Genomic DNA, 7091 nt, shown 5'->3' with positions numbered 1-7091 from the left:
AAAAATGCAGGGTAAATTCAACACTCAGAGAGGAAAGTGGGACCACCAAATATACTCAAGAACAGTGTTGCCAGGTTGGGCTGTTTTCCACCCAATTGGGCTGCTTAGGATGGTCGTGTTGCGGGTAAAAATGGCATTTAGCAGAAAAACCTGCCTAATTTTTGCCATAGAAATCAATAGAATTGGGTGGACTTTGTCCTTCCAGGCGGGTTTTGAGCATTTTTTGGTCTGGAAATTATCAGGCTCATCTGGCCCTGCTCAAGGAGATGTTGAATCAACGTGTTGACCTAACATCACATTTTTTTTTACGTATGAGAAAGCAAAGACAGTCACAGGCATCAACTTAAGGAAGAAAAATCCACACTTACAAACATGGTGGACATGGTGGTAATATGAATAAATAATGAGACGCAGTTTGTGAGTGCGGATTTTTCTTTCTTAAGTTGATACATTTTATCGCGCACGCAAAGACGTTTTTTCCAAGAAGTTGAGCGCGTCCTTTGCCAAAACTTGAAGTCACAGGCATCAGACATCAAGCCTCATCATCATCTCCATCTCTCTCTTGTATACCAAAAGTGTATGTAACAGTGAGCTATATATGGTTATTTTATGTCTAAGTATGTGTGTAACAGTGAGCTATATATGGTTATTTTATGTGTAAGTATGTGTGTAACAGTGAGCTATATATGGTTATTTTATGTCTAAGTACGTGTGTAACAGTGAGCTATATATGGTTATTTTATGTCTAAGTATGTGTGTAACAGTGAGCTATATATGGTTATTTTATGTCTAAGTATGTGTGTTATGTCTTGTGGGCAATGTCTTTATTTATGTATATGTGTATGCTACTTGACACCTTAAAGGGACACTGTGCAGGAAATGGTCAAAAAAGGTACTGCAACTATGCTGCTCATTGAAACTGGGCTGCCTATTGCCAAATTTGATCTTTACATGAAAGTTTACTGAGTAATAAACTAATATTTTCTAGTATGGTCCAAGTACAGTCATTTTTGCAGCTAAAAATGGCTATTTTTGGAAATTCAAAATGGCGGACCATGGAGAAGATCCCCCTTTTCATGTATGAAAAGTGCAATTTTTCCAGTCATAATGAATACTTAGAATTTGATGCTGGTTGTAAGTATTCATGAAAAAGGTAACATTAGTGAATGGGCAGCATGAATTCTGGAAATAAACAACTAAAAATCTCACACAGTGTCCCTTTAATTTCCCCCTGGGATCAATAAACGATACTCTACTCTACTCTACTCTACAAAAGGCCAGACAGATGGACAAATCCAGGTGACACTGGGTATCATGTGGACCTGGAGGCCTGGGCTGGTACCATGGCATACTGGGCATTTCCCAGTGGGCCCACGTTCTTCAGAGGCCAATGCTTTTGCCGTTGTTTTGTATTTTTTTTATTATTTGAATTTTTTTTAGGTCATATTTGTATTTTTTTCTTTTAACCGGACACAATTTGGAGGAGGCCGCGCAATCATGCCTGGGGCCTTTTCTGTTCCCATTTTAGACTTAGAGTTCTTGGTTTCTCAAAAAACCATGACCACCGCCGTGACCACGATGAGCAAAGGCTACAGGCTGTTCCCGACCTCATCCTCTCAATCCCGCCGTCGGTTGATCTTGGCATGAACGCCAAATTGTCCAAAAGTCACACAGTGCCACACAGCCACAGTCCCTCGCTGAGCCACACGCCTGAAAATACACACACACATGCGCGCACACACACACACACACACACACACACACACACACACAGCCATGTCCCTCGCTGAGCCACACGCCTGAAAATACACACACACACACGCACACACACACACACACACACACAGCCGTGTCCCTGGTTGAGCCACACTCCTGAAAATACACCTGGCAGTATGTCAGCACGTTAGAGTCCCATCATCGTCATGGCGATCATTGTAGCAACTCGTCGTAGCACACGTGTGTGTGTGTGTGTGTGTGTGTGTGTGTGTGTGTGTGTGTGTGTGTGTGTGTGTGTGTGTGTGTGTGTGTGTGTGTGTGTGTGTGTGTGTGTGTGTCTGTGTGTGTGTGTGTGTGTGTGTGTGTGTGTGTGTGTGTGTGTGTGAGTGTGTGTGTGTGTGTGTGTGTCAGAGTGTGTGTGTGCATGCGTGCGTGTGTGTGTGTGTGTCAGAGTGTGTGTCAGTGTGTGTGTGTGTGTGTGCGTGCGTGTGTGTGTGCATGCGTGTGTGTGTGTGTGTGTGTGCGTGTATTTGTCCAGCCCCATAATGACTCAGGATGAAATGTTTGTTCAGGATTCTGACGGAGCCCGACTCCAGCTTTGGCAGCGCTCCACCTCCCACAAGAACCAAACAACTTCCTGACACGCGGAAGGAAGGCAGAGAGACAGAGAGAGAGAGAGGGAGAGAGAGAGGGAGAGAGAGAGAGAGGGAGGGAGAGAGAGAGAGAGAGAGAGAGAGAGAGAGAGGGAGGGAGGGAGAGAGGAAGTGAGGAAGAGATGGAGAATGACAGCGACACAAAAATTGAAAGGCAGAGAAGGGAGGGAGAGAGAGAGAACGAGATAGAGGGAGAACGAGAGAGAGAGAGAGGCAGAGACAGAGAAAGAAAGAAAGAAAGAAAGAAAGAAAGTAGGAAGAGAGGAAGAGAGAAAGTGAGGAAGAGAGGAAAGAATTGAGAGATGGACAATGACAACGAGACAAACAATGAAAGGCAGATGACGGAGCGAAAGAGAGAGAATGATAACAAAGAGAAGACAGGAAAAAAAGAGAGGAGTAGAGACAGACAGAGGGCAAAACAGAAAGGGAGACAGCGAGAAGATGACCAGAGGACAGCTGAGCAGTTCAGGCCTTGCACTTGGGATTCAGGGCGTTCCCAGTAGGGCTGGGTAAAATAATCGATAATCGATAATTGATAATCGATTAATATCATTTGAAATTCACATAATCGATTCATAGGGCACAAAAATGATTTTTTTCTTTTTTTTCTTTTTGTTCTTTTTGTTTAATTTAGGTCTATGGAAAATACCCAGTAGGTATTAATCAATTAGGCCTAGGTCTACTTATTACAAATTAGCAATCTGTTTACACTGTCAAGCCACAGCCCTTTGACATTTTTATATAACAAACAACAGCATCTTTTGGGGGAAATCCTTGCACCAAGAAGGGAACGGATTGAATCGATTCGGAATTAATCGAATCGAATCGAATCGAATCGAATCGAATTGAATCGTGATTAATCGATTCAAAGCCCTAAGAATCGAAAACGAAATCGATACAGGAACATGGCTGCGATACCCAGCCCTAATTCCCGGGCTGGATCATCCTCCTGTACTGGCCTGACTGTGGCCTTAGCTTAGCTAGACAGAGGGCAGACTCACACAGCCACAACAAGCTGAGTAATGCTACGCCACATGGACCAGATGTCAATAAAGAGTAGAGAAGACGAGACACTTACACATTCAAAAGAAGAGTGAATATTGGCATAAGTCTCTAAAGCGCGACATCCGGCCACTTGCACTGTCCTGGCTATGGTCTCTTGGCCAGATAGAGGGCAGAAAAGCCACAACAACATGAGTAATGCTGAGTAAAACAAGATGAGTCCACATGGGGAGAAGACGACAAGAACACAGGAGTAGAGTAGTTCTAGACGACTCAGGAGAGGAGAGGCTACTGGCACAAGTCTCTAAGACACAACCCTGATGACTAGGGATGCACCGATATCACTTTTTTTAAAACCGGTACGAGTACATTAATGTGTGTACTTGCCGATACCGGCCGATACCGATACCTTTTACCACCAAAATACAATGAAAATAAATGCATGGCCTTGTTTTTTTCCCCTTGTGATATTTGTATTGTCCATTTCCATGTAGATTTAAATGTTAGTAAATGTATGAGGTGGCAATTTTTTCCATGCTGCTTTCAAGTCCACAGAATGTGACCAAGATTTTGCATTGTTTTGTGTAATAGCAGTATCGTTCCTGGTATCGGCAAGTGCTTGACGAGTACGAGTACGAGTATAATGAGCAGTATCGGGTGCCGATACCAATACCAGTATCGGTATCGGTGCATCCCTACTGACGACTGCCTTGGAAGCCCTGCCTGTAGTCAGGGAAAGAGCGGTCAGGAAAAGACTGAATACTGGCACAAGTCTCTACGTAAGACACAACCCTGATGACTGTCTTGGCTGCCTTGGATGTGGCTACTGGCTTGCCTGGGCTGTCCTGTCTGCAGAGGCGATTCTAGGGTCAGGTGGGGACCCAAGCGAAAATGCAAAAGAGTGAATATTTGAACCAAAATCATCACTATTGTAATACAGAATGGGCTGTTATTCATTATCTAGGTGCTTGGGGGCCCCAAGCGGCTGCCTGCCTTGCCTGGTGGCAAGACACGCCTCCAGGCCCGCCGAGGGGGGGCACAAAGGGGTATGTTGTCCCGGGCCCATGGAGATAGGGGCCCCAGAATTGGGTCCCCATTACATTGTATGTATTGGATAGGGGGCCCTTTCAGATTACTTTGTCCCGGGCCCAGCAAAAGCTGTCAGCGGCCCTGCGTGCCTCTGCCTGTCTGTGGTCTCTTGGCTGGACAGAGGACAGAGGAGGCCACAGCACAACAAGCTGAGTAGTAATACTATGCTATGCTACCCCATAGGGGCGAGATATTTATAAATAAATTCAAGAGTGAATACTGGCACAAGTCTCTAAAAACACAACCCAGATGACTGTCTTGGGTGCTCTGGCGGTGGACAAGAGAGGAGTGGTCAGGAGAAGAGTGGAGACTGGCACAAGTCTCTACGTAAAACACAACCCAGATGACTGTCTTGGCTGCCCTGTCTGTGGTCAGGAGAAGAGCGGTCAGGAGAAGAGTGAAAACTGGCACAAGTCTCTGAGACACAACCCTGATGACTGTCTTGGCTGGACAGAGGAGACAGGAAGCCACAACCAGCTGAGTAATGCTACCCCATAGGGACAAAGACATGTATAAATTAATTCAGGACAAGAGTGAAGACTGGCACAAGTCTCTACGTAAGACACAACCCAGACGACTTGGATGTCTTGGATGCCCTGTCTGTGGTCTCTTGGCCAGACAGAGGAGAGAGGAGGCCACAACCAGCTGAGTAATGTAATGTAATGCTATGCTACCCCAATGGGGACAAGACAAGACACTTAGACATTCAGGACAAGAGTGAATACTGGCACAATCACTAAGACAACCCAGATGACTGTCTTGGCTGCTCTGGCGGTGGACAAGAGTAGAGTGTCTCTTGGTTGGACAGAGGACAGAGGAAGGCACAACCAGCTGAGTAATGTAATGCTATGCTATGCTATGCTACCCCATGGGGACAAGACAAGACACTTACACATTCAGGACAAGAGTGAAGACTGGCACAATCTCTAAGACAACCCCAACTGTCTTGGATGCCCTGTCTGTGGTCTCTTGGCCAGACAGAGGACAGAGGAAGGCACAACCAGCTGAGTAATGTAATGCTATGCTACCACATAGATACAAGACACTTGTAAATTCATTCAGGACAAGAGTGAATACTGGCACAAGATGCTAACACCCAACAGGAGAGGGGGGGTGGGGGGGGGGGGTACTGTGCAGACATATCTTATTCATGTCTCTGTGGTGTAAAACTCTGTTAACAAAGTTCACTGGCCTCCACTAACCTGAAACATGAGATGGATGAGGGATGTGGGCATGGGGGACGTAGAGAGAGAGACAGAGAGAGAGAGAGACAGAGAGAGAGAGAGAGAGAGAGAGAGAGAGAGAGAGAGAGTCATATAGAGTTCAATTGACTTTTTTAGTAATAAAAATAACCTATACTTTCTGGTCATTTTCTGCTCATTTTTACTTCCATGCAGGGCTGGACTGGGCATTTGGCATAGCGGGCATTTTCTGGGCCCCGCACCCTAGTGGGCCCCTATTTTCAGAAATGTAAAAAAAAAAGTGCGGGACCCACCGGTGAGTCAGTTCTGTACCGTTACTTACAAGGGGCCCCTTTAATCCAAAAGCGCCCGGGCCCTATTTCTCCCTCAGTTCAGCCCAGCTTCTATAGCACACCCTTAATTGGGTAGCCTATTTTTTCTCTCAACAAAGTGTGTCTAGTGTTTTTTGGGGCAAATTTGAGTTTCATTTTGTTTTCACATGGCACTATTCCTGAGGGAACACTACACAACAGTATACGCCACAAAAAACAAATAGGAGAACCAAAATACGCACGCACACATGCACGCACGCACACGCGCGCACACACACACACACACACACACACACACACACACACACACACACACACACACACACACACACACACACACACACACACACACACACACACACACACACACACGCACACACACACAAACACACACACACACACACACACAAACACACACACACACACACACACACACACACACACACACACACACACACACACACACACACACACACAGCTATAGAAAAGCACTGGCTATTTAGGAGATCGTATCCTATCTTGGGGCCTGCAACTCAAACCTCTCTAATCATGGCTAAACACATAGCAGGCAAATCTGACTCAAGTTGCCATTTCCTCTGACTGACATACAAGACGTAGGCCTATGCTTAGTTTAAATTACTGTATGTATACAATATACCATAAACGTATGCATTTTGTATGCATGCTGATGAACAGATACAGAACTAAGAAATCACACAGAACCACTGCCCTTTCCTGGTCCGCAGAGGAACCGTTTCCATGTGTTGAGTTCCAAATGGAAAACTCTTTAAAAGTTACTTGAAGACCCATAATGCACCACTGCAACACTGTAATAGTCATTGAAAGGTTAACTACCATAGTACTACACTAGCCTGGCGACGCCATCCATGTACTCCACCCAAAGATTTTGGCTCCGCACATCGTCTGGTAAAAGCCTCGAGCTCGGTTCTCTCAGTGTTTCGCCAATCAGCAAACAGTTGAGAGTGGTGACGTAGAACTCACCCGCGAGCTCCGTTACTAATTGGTTAAGGTAACTATATTCGCTATAGCGTAACAGGCATGCTAATAAAGCACAATATGGGTTTTAATTTGAGTTTGGAACTTAAATTAATTTAAAT

This window comes from Engraulis encrasicolus, chromosome 17 (genome assembly GCF_034702125.1).
Source record: "Engraulis encrasicolus isolate BLACKSEA-1 chromosome 17, IST_EnEncr_1.0, whole genome shotgun sequence".
Taxonomy (NCBI): Eukaryota; Metazoa; Chordata; class Actinopteri; order Clupeiformes; family Engraulidae; genus Engraulis; species Engraulis encrasicolus.
Note: the sequence above shows the minus strand (reverse complement) of the source record.